Here is a 16,204-nt window from a genome sequence, read left to right on the forward strand (position 1 = left end):
CCTGAGCATAGGTTCATGAAAGAGATTCAGAGGACAGGAGGTCTTGGGTTTCTCCTTGTACTAAAACACTAGCGTGCATACAGTCTTCTATAAGAAATAACAATGTGTGCTGGTTCTCACTGCTTAAAATACATCAGTCTCGCTCGGGTAACAGTTGAAGCCAAGCAGGGCTTCCTGTTGACAGTTTTCTGATTTATCTGGTTGGTGCCATAAGAATTGTCTTAATTTCAAAACGCATTTTCTTATGCGTCTCTCACCATTCACCACTGGTGACCTTCCTTGGGTTTTTAAAGATTTTAAGTCCAATCTCTTTGGGCTGAAGCTGGCCATGAGTGGTCAGGTCAGTAATTTACCCAAGAGACTGGCAGTTATGACTGGAGATTATCACTACATGCTACCAGTTTTAATCTGTGTTTGCAAGCCCAGGAATACTACAAACAGCCCAGAGCTGGTCCAAGCTCCTGCCTGATTTATGCCCCCAGCCACAGGGAGGTGGGAGCCGCAGAGCTCCCGTTGTGTGACAGCACGGTCCTTCCGAGCGCTGGGGACGTTCCCACAGGATCACGGAAGCATTAGGTTTCCTCAAGCCTTGCTTCTTGCTGCTCTTCTTTCCGTCCCTCTTAATTAGCCAGGGAGCAATTCCAGGCTACACGAGTCACTCAGACATCTCCTGCCTCCCTGCGATCAGCTTCCCCGATCCGGGTCATGCCTGTAATGCGAAGACGTTGACACCGAGCGTGGCTTGGCAGGGCTATGCTGTTGCTCGGCTCTCGCTGCCCCTTTCATTCCCCCGCTGCCCTTGACCGCACGTGGCTCACGGTCACTTCCCTGCCACCAGCCTGCAGCGAGCCCTGCTCACAGACACAGACCCGGGGCTGATCCTGGGGCTGCCCCACACCACTGCTGGGGAACATCGCACCCCAAGCAATGGCTCGGGGCTATGGAGCCGAAGCCGCTGAGCTCCGCAGGCCCCGGGGAGCTGCTCGCAGAGACAGCGGAGGTGTCTCTGGAGCCAGTAGGGATCTGCTCAGGCAGGCACTGGGAAAGGTGCCTGTCTCACACTGCCAAAACCATTCACAAAGTAAATAGGCAATAAACATCCTGCTTCCCTAAACACCCTCCTCTCCCTTGTGTGTGCGTGTATATCTATGTTCGCATTTTTAAAGAGCCGTTGAAAAGCACCAGACTGACAGTTTAAAGGAACAAGCACTTCCCTTTATTAACAGAACTCATACAATATAAGAAGCAGCAGAGAAAAATCCTCTTTGCTGGGCTGTGTTAAATACACGACCCAGAGGAAACACCCCTGAACATAAAGTTCATGCACGTTCATTTTGTTGTCTCCTGGCCAAGGGCCAAGGAACTGTTCCTCTTTTACAGGGAGCAGAGGAATGCTCTGAAGTTCCATGGTTCAATATTACTTTTGCCAGGATGAGGGCTGCAAAATTTCATTATATAAATGAAAACTGAGACCCTGAATCAGAAGATGTAAGCCAAAAAAATTCAGTCACTTCTCACCAGATCAGCCCAGTTCCAACCCAAGACAGTTTTCTTCCCCACTGCACAATCCTCACACTCAGTCTTCAGCCTGTGGTCTGTGCCATTTTTGTTGTGCCTACATTAGTTCAAATTAATGCACATGGTTCTCATTATTTACTTGCAAAACATTTCATCAGATGCTGTGTCTGATTCAGTACACAAAAAGCCAGGCCACTAAAGGAGGACAGCACTTAATTTAATAAGGAAGATGGGAAATGTCATGCTTTAAAGATGCCTTGCACGGAAATAGATTCCATGCTCTATCCTCAGTCCTGGCGGGGTCAAAAATAATAATATTAGGAGCATGGAGCTGGAAGGAGAAGGCTAGCGATGGGGGGATTTCTGTGCGTGGGCAGCAAAGCTGGTTGCCAGAGCCTCTGCAGCTCTGCTGCCGGCCTTGCCAAGCACCTTCTGTCACCCCTGAGCAGTTACAGGCTGAGGGCTGAGGCACAGGGATAAACACCGCATAAACACGGCCGGGCTCTGTTTACCAGGGTGGAAGCTCTGCTCTGGGATTTCTCAAGAGCTGTGGGGATGGGGAGCTGACAGCCACTGCCTGATGAGCCAGGGCATGAGGGGTCACAGGTGATGGATCCGCGCTTTCCTGCAGGAGGCTGTGATTAATGGAATGTTTTTTTTTTTCCCCCTCCAAGTTCCTTTTAACTGATTTGATCAGATCCAGGAACCACAAGCAAAAACATCTGTAGCTTATGGTTTACGGGCTCGGTTTGTTGGCTGCGCTGCAGGCGAGCGGGGAGGACACAGCAGTGCTGAAGCCGTGAGCAGCACCAGTGCCCAGCCAGGAAGAGCGGTCACCGAGCAGCACAGCCCAGCTGTATTCACTGGCCCAGCTGCGCCTCTCCATGTCCTGCAAAGCCTCGGATGCCCTACATGCGCCAGGGTCCTGCTGGGACCTGCTTGCACCCGGGAAAGCAGCAGGAGAGTGACCGGGAAAAGAGCTCTGAGCCAGGAATATGGGCAAACTGCTCCCTGCCCCTTCCCACAGAGTTGTTCACCCCCTTCAGAGATCTGGGTGTTACATAGATCCAGCTTGGGCTCCTGATAACAAAACACCAGCTACTGCCGTGTCTCTCCTTCCCCAGCCTTTATCGGCCGTGTCTCCTGCGGCTGCACTTCTCCAGCAGGACTCTCTCTTCCCTAGTGAGCTGCTGGCACAGCAGAATTCCTCTGCGCTCTTGCAAGATAAAACCATTACTCGTCAAAAGACACATGAGCAGAACAATATGTAGATAGCCCAAAGGTTAGGGCAGGCCAGAAGAATCTTTTTTCCTTGCGATTTTTCTATGTTTTCCTGCCCGGCAAGGCAGTGCCTGCAGTCCCGTGGGTGCCACCTCCCCGGGGCTTGCAGCCCTGGCACAGGGTGGCATTGCCGGGGCTCTGCGCCGTGGGCGAGCTCAGCCGTTTCGGTGCAGGGTGGCCGTCCCGACAGGAAAGCACCGGTGGTTTTGGTTTCCTCTTCTCGCTTCTCTGCTCAGGCAGCTCCGGCCCCCACCGTACGCCCTCCTGCAGCTTCACTTTCTATTTCTGCTTCTCCTGAGCCTCCCTCAGACGTTTCTCAGTGAATAAATCCCTGCTCTCCTGCTCGTCTCCGCATCCCAGTGGGGACAGGCAGTGGCACAGGGGCCATCTCGGCGCCCAGCCTGTGCCACGCCGAGCGGCTCTCTGCCCTCTGAGCATTCACCCTGCCGTGGTCTCACCTCAGCAAAGACCAGCTCCCCGGGGTGCGGAGGAGCACGGCTGGGAGGTGAAGCTCCTTGGGGCAACATTTTGAGAACTTCCCACGCCGGCTGACACCAGGGTTTGGTCAATGTGCCACGCTCCCACCCCACCGCAGCTCCCCACGCAGACATCGCCGTCACTGCTTGGAGGAGCTCAGCCATGCAGGCTATTTAGGGCAGGGAAAAGCCACTTTAGCTAAAAATATCAATCAAAACGAGAGAGCTCGTCCTTCAGCTGCTGCCAGCTTGCCATCCGCACCCTCCAATTACCATCTTCTCTGCAACTGCTCTGCACAGCCGGGTTTCACTCGGAGATGTGCCCCCCAAATTCTGCTGTCCTTGTGTTTCTGCAGGACCAGGGTCCCAGCAGACCCCGTGTGAGGTGTTTGCGAGGCAGGAGGAGGTCGGAGCTGCAGATGTCCCTCACTGAGCCACCCCGGTGAAGAACCAGTTTTGCAGAGAACTTCTCGTCCCCATTCAAGCCCATTTAATGCTTGCAAGGTTCTGCACAAGTAAATCAACTGAGGGAAAGAAACGCTGGCAAAAATAGCGGTTCAGAGGAGACTGTCTGTATTTCACACATCACAGGGTGCCTTTGTGCAGCCAAGCCAGGAAGAAAAGGGCTTGTGACTCCTCGCTCATCGCTCTTGCTGCAGATGGGCCGAGCGCTACATGGCAGATCTGCTTCCTTGCAGAAATTCAGCGTGACTCCTGCTCGTCGAGCTCGCTGGCAGCTCTGCTCCCTGCCAGCCAAACCTGCAGCCACCGAATAACCGCGGGGCTCGTGCCAAGGGCACACAGGCACTAACCTGCCGCAGCAGGGACCAAAGCCCCTCTGTCCTCCTCATCCCTTTAGCCATCTGTCCCCAGAGGCAGCCCCCGGTTTATCTCCCGTGGAGGAGCCTGGATGCATTTTTCCTCCTGTTATTTTCTCTTGCCTGCTCGTCCATCAGCCTGCCCCAAAATGCAGCCATCGGGGAGGAAGTAGGACTGGCAATGCCAAGGCATCAGGGCGAAGCAGCACTGATTGGAAATGTCATTTCTTGTGGATCCAGCCTGCCCATATCGCCCTCCCCGGCAGCTTCTCCTGCTGCTCCAGGGACTCTTCCTGCAGCTATTTTTGGTGCCGGGTTACATCACCGCCAGTCGAGCTGCTTTTAAACAGGAGCTGGCTGCGAACATCCAGGCATCAGCTACAGCAAGCCGCATTGCTGCCGTGACAGCAGCTGGGAGGTGCCCAGGCTGCACCCACCAGGGAAGAAGAAGCAAGGAGCACCTCCGTGCTGCTGGTGCCCCGAGCAGCGCCCACCGAAAGAGCCTGGCTCCCCCTGGCACCAGGGGATGCTTTCCGGCAGCATCGCTATTGCCTGGCTGTGAGATACCAAGCAAGTTAATTAATCGTCTCCACTTCTCCTCTTTCCAAAGAGAGATTTGATGCTGACCTACTTCTTAGAGGGGAATTTGCAGAGAGCTTCGGTGCCCGTGACAAGTGGATGGCACTGCAAGTGCCGCTGCTGCCCATTCCCAGCACCCCGACCACCGCGGGGCTGAAACAGCAGGGAGTGAATGCCAAATATCACGGCTGCAGGGCACATAACAGAGTGCTGCTCCTGCAAAAAGCTCACGATTTCCAGCCTGGCGAGAGGCTCTTGCTTTTGGGCGAGAGCAGTTCACGTGCTGGCCGGCCACGTGGCTCCGCTGTGAGCCTGCCACAGGCTTGCCATGTGCGGGGCCGCGAGCCCTCAGCGTGTCTGGCACTGTCACCGCCACCGCACTTCTCCCAGCCGCCCCGTCTTCCAGCCTCCCCTGCTAGCTACTGAAAGCTGTGCAGGAGAGATCAGCAGAAAGGGGGAAATAGGGGGACCCCTGCATGGCCCCTCAGCAGCATCCCACGCAGCCCCCCCAGCCCCCTGCATCCCAGACGGCCAAAATCCCTCCCCTGAGAGCCTGCGCCCAGAACGAGGGCCAGAGCCCTTAAGGAGGAAATTCTGCATTAAATTCCTTCCTCCCGAGTCACTTGCAGAAAGGGAACAGCGTGTGCTCCCAGCACACAGATGACGTCTCGCTGGCCGCCCGCCGCTCCTGGCTGCTGTCGCTGCACGGCCATGGCGGGGGGCCGGGGGACAAATACCTCCCCAGGGCCCCCCGCATCCCTGGCGGGCAGAGCATGCAGACGGTCACCGGAGAGCTGCACAGACCCCTCTCCCCTTCTCCTCCGTCCTCTGGAGGAAAGCAAAGGCAGAGTCACGCTGCAGGTTGTACGTGAGCCCAGGGCAAGGCAGCGATTAGCAAGGGCTCAATGACCAAGCCCAGGATTAAGCAGAAGGACCAAAGCCTCATCCGGTGCAAACGGACACAGCTGTGCAGAGGCCACCAGCAACACGTTAATTCGTCCTCAATTCCTCCAGGGGAATAATGAAACAGTTAAAGCGACCCAAAGAAGCAGTTAATTTTGTATTTGCATTGAGCTGCTTAAAAAATAAACAGAGAGCAAGGCCAGGCGTGCCAGCAGCTGCCACTGACCTCAAAATAAAAGATGTTGTGGGCTGATCTGGAGCAGGGCAGGCTTGTGAGCAAAGTGAGGAAAGAATGTGGCAGCTTTGCCTGGCACGGAGCAAGCGCTGCTGCCCCCTTCTTGGTCCCAATCTGCCAACAGGGGCATGACACTGGAGAAGTTATCTGAAAAAATATTCCCAGTGATTCTCTCTCATCTCAGAGATGAGGCAGACGTTGCCCTGATCTGGGCAATGCATGCAGGGATTATTCAAGCAAACTATCTGGGCCAAGGTTAATGAAAAAGCCTGCAAAATTCTGCTGGCCCCAGCGTTCTGGTTCCCTCGCCACGGGCGAACTGGCGTCATGGGGAGGTGCAAGGCCAGAGCCGGGCACGCACCCGGGCTCGCTTTGGGTTTCCCATCCTTGCGAAGGCGACAAGAGGCTTAGTTCCTCCCTGCCCATGAAGCACACAGAGCACCTCTGCTGAGAGCTGGGAGGGATTATTATTACAGTTATTATTATCATTATCCGTTACCTCCGTCATCCCGCAGGAACGAGCTCCGTGCTGCTCAGCAAGAGCTGGGGTCATCACAGAGCAAGCTCAGCTGGCACAGCCCTGCCCCAGTGGGCTACTCTGCGGGAGCAGCTTCCAGCATCTCAGCCCTGACTTTAAAATCATTATGTCTCTGGCCGTTAATGCAAGGAGCACCTAGACACCAGGGCACGGCAGTAATTGGGGCAAGAAGGTCTTTGCGAGTGTGCAGGCAGACACCAGGAGTCGTCTGAGGGCAGCACTGGCTCTGGAAATTGGGCTATGAGTCCTGCCCACACCTCTTTGCAGAGGTCCCCAGCTGCTTTCCCTGGGACAGTCCCCATCTTGGAGGTCCCAGGCTGCCTCTCCCTTCCGATGGCAGCTCTTTGACAGCTACCGGGTGGTGCTGTCACATTCCCCTCCATCCGCCAAGTGATCAATTCATTATGCACCAAAATTCATCCCGAACCTGTACGGGTTCACGGAGTTGGGCTCCTCAAGGTGGAAGCAGCTCCAGCGCCCAACCTCTTCTGTCAGCAGCCTCCACCCCTCAGCACAATTACCCGTTTGCTTAAGAGCAAGGGTAATTAACCGCGCAAATAGCTGCCAAGGAATGTCAGAGTCACAATGGTCCCTGTTACGGAGGAGATGGCACTAAATGGGGATCATTGTTCTTCTTGGCCCTAAAAATCTGCTGTTGGCACCCAGCACTGGAAACCAAACCCGTAGAAGCCTCAGGCTGAAGATGCACAGGGCACGGGCTCCTGCTTGTCTCCTCCTGCGTGGCCACCCCAGCGCGGTGTCCCCTGAGGCCACCAAGAGCCTGTCACCGCACCGGCTGGCACCAGGGCTCAGGATGCTGCAGGAAGGGGTGGTGCGGGGACATCCAGACAGCAGCGTCAGGGGGGGCTGTTGCCAAGAAATCGCCCAAAATAAGGTGAAGGGGAGGCGGCCCCAGACAGAGCCACTCGCCCACTGCCGCTCAAGTCCCTGCCGGGAGGCCAGCCGCTCACGTCATGCCTGGGAGGGGGACAGTGACAGCTGGGCCACGGCCATGGGGAGAAAAACCTATTTATAGTCCATATAATGAGCTACAACTGAGAGAAGATGACAGGGAAGGCGATGCGTCAGCAGGGCAAGCGGGGCTGAGCTTTCCCGCTAACGGGGCAGTTGTTTCACATAGAGCCATGGCCTGTGTCACTTCCAGCAGTGTCACCTCCAGCAAACGGCGGCTGACAGCCCTGTCCTGCCTCTGTGCCCAAATCACGGTGACCACCCCGCCACGGTGACCACCGGCTCCTGCTCGCCATCTCCGACCTTGCTGCAGGCAGCACGGGGAGCGCAGAGCACCCCTGTGAGCCACTGTCACCCACGGTCCTGTGGGGACCACTCACGTCCTCACACCGCCAAGGGCCACCAGCCGCCATGGCGGGGACACCTCTGCCCCAAATGAGGCCTACCCAAGCCTAGCTCCAGGGGAAAACAGACCAGGGCTCGGCCCTGGGACCAGCCTGCAAGCTCCAGGGTTAAATGTTGGTGAGGGTCCCCTCATCAACCTGGTGACTGCGCCACCAGGTCCCCTCCGCAGGAGCACAGGGCCCAGCAGCTCTGGCAGCCAGCGGCTCCCCGGGGTTATTTTTAGCCTCCTCGCTCAGCCTTTCGTTTCAAAGCCGCCCACGGGAAACATTTCCATTTTATCATGAAAACAGCTGGCCTGCAAAAATACATTATAAGGACATCAAAGTGCTGGAATAAAAGGGGGAGGAGGGGAGAGGCCTGCTTGCAGCAGAGCTGGGGAGAGCGGAGGGGCAGCCCCCCGCCATCCCATGGCTAGGGCACTGGGCGACCTCCTGAAGGAGAACTGTCCCCAAGGAGAACCCCTGTGGTGGTTGGGTGCGCAGAGACCCCAGGACCTGCTTGCTGGGAACCCCAACCAGGCCACCAGCCCCTGAGGTGTCAGCCGTGCATACAGACCACAAGCAGCTCCACCAAAACCCCTCAAAATGTCCCCTCCCACACGCAGCCCCACGCCACTAAGACGCTGCGGAGCGGTGGCCATGGGGAGCCACCAGGCTGGGGACGAGCCAAGAGCCTGACCTTCGCTTGGCCTCCCGCCTGGTGAAACCCAAACCTCGCCCATGGTGTCTCTTACCGAATTAACAGATCATAACCTGCCCGAGGAAATTAACCTGGGAGACGTGGGACAGAGCAGTCCCTGGGGTCTTCACAGGGCCCAGAAAAAAAAAATAAAAATAAAGGTAAAAATAATCAAAGAGCCTTCATTCAGCAGCCACAGGGGCCACAGGTACAACTTCTGCCCCACGATTATGGCCATTTGCCGGCCCCGAGGGGTCTCCGAACAAGCTACACGCTGAGGTGGGGGCACCAAGCAGGGCTCCCGCAGTGGTGGGAGACATTTCTGTGTCAGGCTGTGCTGCTTTCAGCAACTCAAACCCTCAGCCTGCTGAAAAAGCAGACTGAAATTCAGAGAGGAAGATGACACAAGCCCTCTCCCCTGTGGATACACACAGCAGGGGGGCCGCAAGCAGAATTGGCCAAAATCTGCCCGGCGTGCTGGAGAGAAATCCCAGAGGTGAGCCCTGGGGTGGGGACGCAAGGGGCAGGGACATGGGGACAACCCGAGGGAGCTGCTCGCGGGGCTGGCACCCAGCCGGGGGCACCCGTCCCCGTGGGGCCGGCTGTGACCCAGCTCTCAAGAGGCTCTGCCAAGCATTGCTGTGGTAGGCCCTTATGAACACTTCAGCTGTTTTATTTATTTTATTTTATTTTAGTGTTGCCAATTTAGCTGGCTGGGTGGGGAGCGCCGAATTACCCTGAGTCAGGGCTGGCACCCAGCAAACCGCCTGCTACTGTTAGCGATCACCTGCGCCCAGTGGAAGGGCTCTCCTCAGCCCAATTTTCCAATTAAAGAAATGCCCTCGGGGGAAAAAACACGTTGTATCACTGGAGATGGTATCAGCCTGCATTCACCCCGGGTGAGAAAGTCGGGCTGGCACGGGCAGCCGTGGGAGCTGGTTGTTTTTTCAGGCCGCCAGCATTGCAAAACGCCTTTTCCAGTGGCGATACCGATGGGGCAATTCTGCACCTCCGCACGCAGGGCTGTGCCGCTCTTACAGAGCCCTCCGCTGGGGACCAAACCACAGAGAAAACTGCTTTTGTTTCGGTCTCCCTGCCACAAACCCACTTTCTATCCATCCATTTCAAGCAGTCATCGGGGGCAGACGCGCACGGCTTTGTCTTTGGAGAGGCAGCCGCGGCGGCAGGGAGCCCGCCCTGTCATTAGGGTGTGGGTGTTCTGGGTGCTCGTGTTCGCCCTGGGGTTTGCCCGTGTGCTTGTTTTCCTCAGTGCTCAGCTCTGCAGCTGCAGCCCACCGCGCTGCCCAGCCTGGCTCCTGTCCTGCGGGCGAGGGGAGCATCCCCAGCATCAGCCATGGCACCCAAAATGATGGGTTTGTCGCCCACCTACAGCACACGGAGGGGATTCAGCGTGGGGCAGGGGGACAAGCTCGTCCCCAGCCCCATCCCTCATGGGGCAAAGGGGCAGTCGCAGAGCAGCAGTGCCCATCGCACACTCCTCCGTCCTCCTCCAGCCTTGCACTGCTGTGCCGGCTGCGAGGTTTTAGGCGTGTGATCACACCTACAACACAGACATACGTTTTAGTAACACACATTATGTATTGCCCTCGTATACAAGCACAAGTAAGGCGCCCTTCCCTGGGCTCCCGGCGCAGGCAGCCCAACGTTATTGTCATTTCATGCCCGATGCCGGAGCGCAGCCGCACCTCCCTCTTGGCTCTCCCCTTCCCCTGCCCTGCCCGCTCCCCGGGCCGAGCTGCCTGGCTCCTGCAGGTCTATTTCCGCACGGCAGACTGGTCATTTCCCTGTCACAGGTCCGGGTTTTTATTTAACTCCCTTTCAGCTTCCCAAATTAGTAAGGACGGGCTCCTGCTCTGTTTGCTTTGGAAGAAGATGCATTGCCGCAAATTATTTTTGATTAAAGTAAACAAAGTCTCTCTCTTTCTCTTTTTTCCTCCCTGCTTTGATGTCGTGGCTAATTTTAGCTCTCAGAGGAGTGATCCCAAGGGCACTGGCCAGGGCCCAGCACGGGGCACCGGGGACGCCCGATGCTGCCAGCGCTGCCCAGGCACCGCTGCCAGGGTCATGCGTGCCTCCGAGCCGTGAAACCGCCCTGGCTGGGGGCTTCCATGGGCAGCAGCCATCAGGAAATGCCCCCAGACACCAGAGCGAGCATCGGTGCTTGGGGCACCATCTCCAAACCTGCAGGAGTGGCACCAGGGTGCCCAACATCCCTCCTGTCCTGCTGGCCCTTTGTGACCCACAAGGCACAGGCCGCCCCAGAGCCGTTTCTGTTTCGTTTCCCAGCCTTGGGGACTTTCCGTGCGGAGCAGCCTGGCACAGCAGGAGACACCACAGCCATGAGAAACCAGGCTCTGGGACAGGCACAAGGTGCAGATCCCAAGCATGGGGGAACAGGAGGGGTGGCCGCATGGACAGGGGGAAAACACAGCCTATTTCCAGCACACGCACAGGGTTGCGAAATGCAGGATTTGTCCCGGCTGGGCTGTTCCTGGTGGCCGAGCCAAGGGATTAGCGGGTGCAGTAATTCCTATTTAACCTGCAGGGAACCAGTGCTGGTTCACATTCCCATTTCCTGAGTCTGTTTACTACCCACCCGTGCTCATCCACTGAGCCGGGGAAGCAGCCAGACGGGGGTGCAGGTGTTAAAGCAGGGGCTGCAGCAAGCCCTGGCTGGCATGGCACAGCACGGCACAGCACGGCAGCACGGGGCCAGGCCATGGGCAGGATGACACCAGCTCGGACCCACGCGGGGTCCTGCAGCCTGAACAGCGAGGGGGGGGTTCAGGTGAAGACTTGCACAAGGTCCTGAGTCAGCAAGGGCATACGGGGCGTTATTTACCCAGGCTATTTTTGGTAGCTGTTTTGCAAGGGGACAGCACCTCCTCACCCTGTCCCCATGTGTTCACCGCGGGGAGCATCCTTCCCACCCCAGCCAGCCCTCGCCTCAGGTTTGGGGTGGCTGTCCTTCTGGGGGGACATCTGTGTGCTGTCCCACGGAGGGTCCCCCACATCCTCCCCCTGCAGCCCCCACCGACGGGCCCCCTCCCGACAGCAATCCCGGTCGGCACAGACGAGGCTATTTATAGCTCGGGCTGATGTTGATTTGGATGAAGTGGGAGATAACCAGGTTATTTTTAGGTGCAGGGCAACATGCTCTGCTGGCTCAGGCAGGCTCTGTCCCACCTGCCGGGGCACGGCCGGGCGCTGGGGCAGGGCATGGCCCGAGCTGGCACCATGCCTGAGGATGGGGCAGGATGAGCCCAGTCCCTTCCCCTGGAGCCCAAACCCACGCTGCGGGGACCTCTACGACGTTAGGAATTAACAATATTTTCAGTAACAGCCGCCCCAGGCAGGCCACGGGTCATGTAAAACATCAGCCCACACAGCCAGGACCAAGAAAAGAAGCGAGCGGCTGAGCATCGAGCTTCCTAAAGGGAACCCCTGGGCAATTTTACTAACAAGTGGCACCAGCCCGTCCAGCCTGCAGCGGCTGTGATGCTTTGTGAGCGTTCAGACGGGCTCTAATGGCCAAAATCTGGTCTTATTGAAGGCTGCGCTGGCATGGGGTTCAGCGCCAGCTCTTTGATCCCTCTGCTCCAGCACGCTCGCAGGAACCATCGGGAAGGCCACGGCAGCGACAATTAACCTTCGGGCACGTTATGCAAGTGCATTGTGTTCAGGAAGGACGGGAGCGGCGCGGAGCCTGGAAGCGCGGAGCCAGCAGCAAGCAGGGGGGGGGATTCGCTGCGACCACAGGCACGGCCACAGAAAATCACCCCCGGGTGATAAAATCTTGGATAAATCCTCACTGCCCAACAGGAGCTGTAAAAAAACTCATCGCTCCTGGTGTCTGGAAGGGGAGCAGAGCTGCCCTGCTCCTGGCACCCGCAAACGACGGGAACAGCCCTGGCCATGGCGCGGTGTCACGTCCTGTCCCCACCGGCTGGGACACGGGGACGCCTCCCAGGAAAGCTCCTGGTGGCGGTGCAGCTTTTGATTTACAGCCACGCTTATCAAGGAAACTGTCTGTGCTCCGTATAATGGGGAAAAAGCAGCCGCACAGAGGTTTGTACGTCTGTTTTCCCCAGGTGCTGGTGGTGGCGGGCAGGAGGTCCTGTCCTCCCTGCGCCCCTGGCACCGGCAGCACAGCGGAGAGCTGGATGTGGCCCCAGCCGCGCTGCTGGCAGGCACCTCTTTGGCTTGATTAAAAGAAAACTGAGCGGGAGCAGTGCCCAGCCGCTCGCTGGAGTCGAGTGACAAACGCACGATTTCCAGCATGCCCTGCACGAGGGCAAGGTCTGGTTAATACAGGTCCAGCCAAAAGCAGGCGTGAACTCCAAAGAGGAGCCTGCCCTAAGCCGAGAGCTCACCCAACCCCGCTGGCACCCTGACGGATGAGGGGATCACATCGTGGGGGTGCCAGCAGGGCACGGCTGACAAAGCAGAGGGAGATTTAGCAGGCAGCCACCGGACCAGCCTCCCCCTCTCTACCCTGGCTTGTTCAAAGCACCAGAAGCACAGGTCAGCAAGCAGAGCCCTGTGTCACGGAGATACAAAACCCTGATGCCAGTGAAGACGTGAGCGTTACACCGGGCCAGCCAGCCGGATCACCCCAGGACGATCCAGGAGGGGACCAGGCCAAAACCCAGGCTGGGGAAGGCAGGGAAGGGGCAGGTGTGGGAGCACAGAGGGGCTCACGTCCCGGCACAAAGCCCCACAGGCAGAACTCACACGGGCCCACGTGGCAGGGGTCGAGCTCAGCAGTGCCACACAGCGCCTGGGGGTGTGGGGGGGCTGGTACCAAAGCCCAGGCTCCCCCAGTGCAGGCAGGGATGGTTGAGCAGCCCCATATCACGGGTTAAACTATTATATAAGGGCAGGACCACGTGCAGGCTGCGTGGTGAAAATGTAAATAACGTTTGTGCCAAAGCTCGGCCGCGGGGCCAGCAGGAGCGCAGAGCCACGCACGCGGACGCCGCGGCCAGGACAAGGGTGGCGGGGCTCATGGCAGCGCTTCGTGCCTCGGCCTGCGCTGTTTGAATCCCTCCCTTCTGAAAGCAAGACCTGAAACAAGCAAATAAACACTATCTGGAAGCACAAAAGGCCTGACAAATCTCCCAAAAATTCTCTACGTGGGCTGCTGGCGGCGGTTGCACAACAGGAAGAGGCTGTTGATCACATTTGCCGCGTGCCAGCTCCGTGCACGCGTGCTCCGGAGCTGGGCCGGCCCAGGCCCCGCGCTCAGCTGAAGCCAAAATTTTGCTGTGGGCCAGCACCCCTGGCTCTCGGCCTCCCACCCGTCCCGGTGCCCTGCTCCGAGCCAGAGCGCGGAGAAGCAGCCTTTGTGCCCCAGGAGCACCGAGGGCTTTGCTTTCAGTCTCAGCACAAGTTAATGAGTTAATCCCTGTCAGAGCTGACTTGTCCTTAAACTTCAAAGTCTGGACATCTCGTGGAAGGACAGAATTTGACCCCGAGTGCAGCCAGCTCCGAAGGCGAGGCGGGAGCTGGGCTTTGCCCTGGGATGGGTGACGTGCAGGTGGGTGCCATGGGACACCCAGCTCCCGACAGAGCCCGGCCGGACCCTGTGCTCTTGTAGGGCATCGACACCCAGCCCGGAGAGGGTGGGGAGTGGGCACGGGGACAGGGGCAGCTCCTCCTCCCCGTCAGCGATGCGCAGGGCCAAGCACACACGTGCTCTGCCTTCCCCCGGCCAGAGGGAGTTATTTCCGACCCCTACAAAAATAGATTTGGGCAACGTCTTAGATCCGCTTGTTGACATCGTATTGCTTCCTCGACTCTGCAAACGCTCCCCCAGGAGCCAGCCCAGCCAGGGCGTGCTGCAAGGACCGAACACCAAATGGGCTCCAGCGGGACCCGCAAACGGTGCCTGGGTGTTCTGGGGGGGGCCCGGGGCCCTGCTGCTGTGGGTGCAGCGGGTGCAGGAGCACCCAGGCCACCCCTGCTCCCTGGGTGCTGCAGCCTCTCCCCACGCCGGTCACTTGCTGCCACCTGGTGCCACCACGCCACAAGTGCTGGTGCACGGAGCTGGCCAAAGCAGGGACCCCACAGGCGCGTTTGTCCACGTTGCTTGCAACAGGGCAAAGAAAGAGCTACAGGAGCAATGTTTCTTTGGTGGTGTTTTTGTCATGCAGGACAATGTCATTCCCAATGGAAAAATAGGGACCCCCAGCTTACACCAGCCCGCAGCGATGCACGACATCTCGCAGCTCCAGCAGGACTTAGTTCCCTGTGCGAGCTGTGGGAGGGAGCTCAGCAGCCACCCAAAAGGTGCTGGGACTCGGGATCCTGGCAAATAGAACATAAAAAGGAGGAAAAGAAAGGGGGGGGGGATAATTCTGGAAAAACAAAGGTGAAATTCTGTGCTTAGGTATGAATAACCAGTTGCGCAAAGGCAGATGACAGGCTCGAAAGTAAGACTGCAGAAAAGGGTGGGGGTGAATCACGGCTGAGCAATGTCATTTGGGGGGGCTTGGGGGTGTTGGTCGGGAGTTTTACTTTAAACCATGCTGGCTGGTGCGTGTGTTCCTAACATGCTCGTGAAGTGAGCCCCCCACTGTCTGCAGGCAGCAAAGCTGGGGACTGGGTTGTTCCAGCTCTGTGCGTCGCCCCACCAGGTACACGAGGGGCAGCTGGCAGAGCCTGCAGGGTCAGGGAGATTTTGTCCCGCAGACACGCAAGAGGGAGCCGCAGGGAGCTATGAAGACACTCCTGGAGTCCTGCCTCGCGAGGACTTCATGCTACGTGCCCCAGGAATGCAGGTCACCCTGCGCCCAGGTAGCCCACGCCAAGGTGACAGACCTCAGTGCTCTTCTTTGGTCTTACAGCCCCCGCGTGACAAAGAACGCACCCTGTCCTCTCTGCTGGGACAAAGCACATTTGTCACTTCTCTAGGCTGACTTGGAATAAGAGCACCTGGCAAAAAAAGGCACCCCTGGCCCTATCGATCTTTAGCTTGAATTCTGCATGAGAGGAAGATGACTGATCAGAAGCAAACGCTGCCCTGGTGGGAGCAGCGCGCCGCTGGCCAGCACAGTTGGGAAAAAACATGAATCCCTGCTCTGTGAGCAGAAATCCGATGGCTCACCCCGTGCTCCCACACAGCTTTTCCCTGAATACACATTAAAAAAAATAATAAAAAAAATCAATAGAGCAGTACGTCAAGGCTGCGCGTGGGTCCCATTTTCCAGAGCAAACCAAGGGTTTCTAGGAAGCGGCTCAATGCAACGCCACTGCCTTCGGAGCAGCATTCTCACAGCTATTTGCTGGGCCCTAACATAATAATAAAAAGACAGCAGTTGCTGCCCCCTGGGACATATTGGGCAGCCCCAAAAAGGGCCTGCCAGAAGGGGGAAAAACACCAACACCGACCAAACAGAAAAAAACCACTATCCCATACTGAAAAAAAAAAAAACCAACCCAAACACAGATCCTATGCGTTTCCTTGGCGTTCCCCCTGCTGCTTTCAGTGGGGCAGCACGGCAGGGCTGGCAGGGCGCAGTGCTCTCCGCGGGCACCCCGTCCCATGCGGGCAGGACGGGCATGTCCCGGGGTGCTCCCATCCCGGCTTCCCCGGGATAAACACATTTCACGGCCAAGGGGGTTGCGAAACGCGTTGAGTCAGGGGAAGGTTCACCGGCCTGTTTGCAGAGCTGGGTGAAGGACTCGGGGGGAGCGGGGCTGCTCCCCACTGGCACCCTGCACCGTTCGCTCCTGCTCCCGGGTGCCACCAGCACCCCAACCGCAGCACCCACCACGG

At 57.7% G+C, this 16,204-nt stretch overlaps 1 long non-coding RNA gene across 1 annotated transcript; it reads left to right on the forward strand.

Moving 5' to 3' along the window:
• The first annotated feature begins 7,333 nt into the window (after positions 1–7,333).
• Positions 7,334–15,603, forward strand: LOC308200440. The gene is made up of 3 exons (XR_013955615.1): positions 7,334–13,919; positions 15,118–15,222; positions 15,340–15,603. It is a non-coding gene; the product is annotated as an uncharacterized lncRNA (long non-coding RNA).
• The last annotated feature ends 601 nt before the right edge of the window (positions 15,604–16,204 follow it).

Source organism: Anser brachyrhynchus (genome assembly GCF_964034855.1).
Source record: "Anser brachyrhynchus genome assembly, chromosome: 10".
NCBI classification, from domain to species: Eukaryota; Metazoa; Chordata; class Aves; order Anseriformes; family Anatidae; genus Anser; species Anser brachyrhynchus.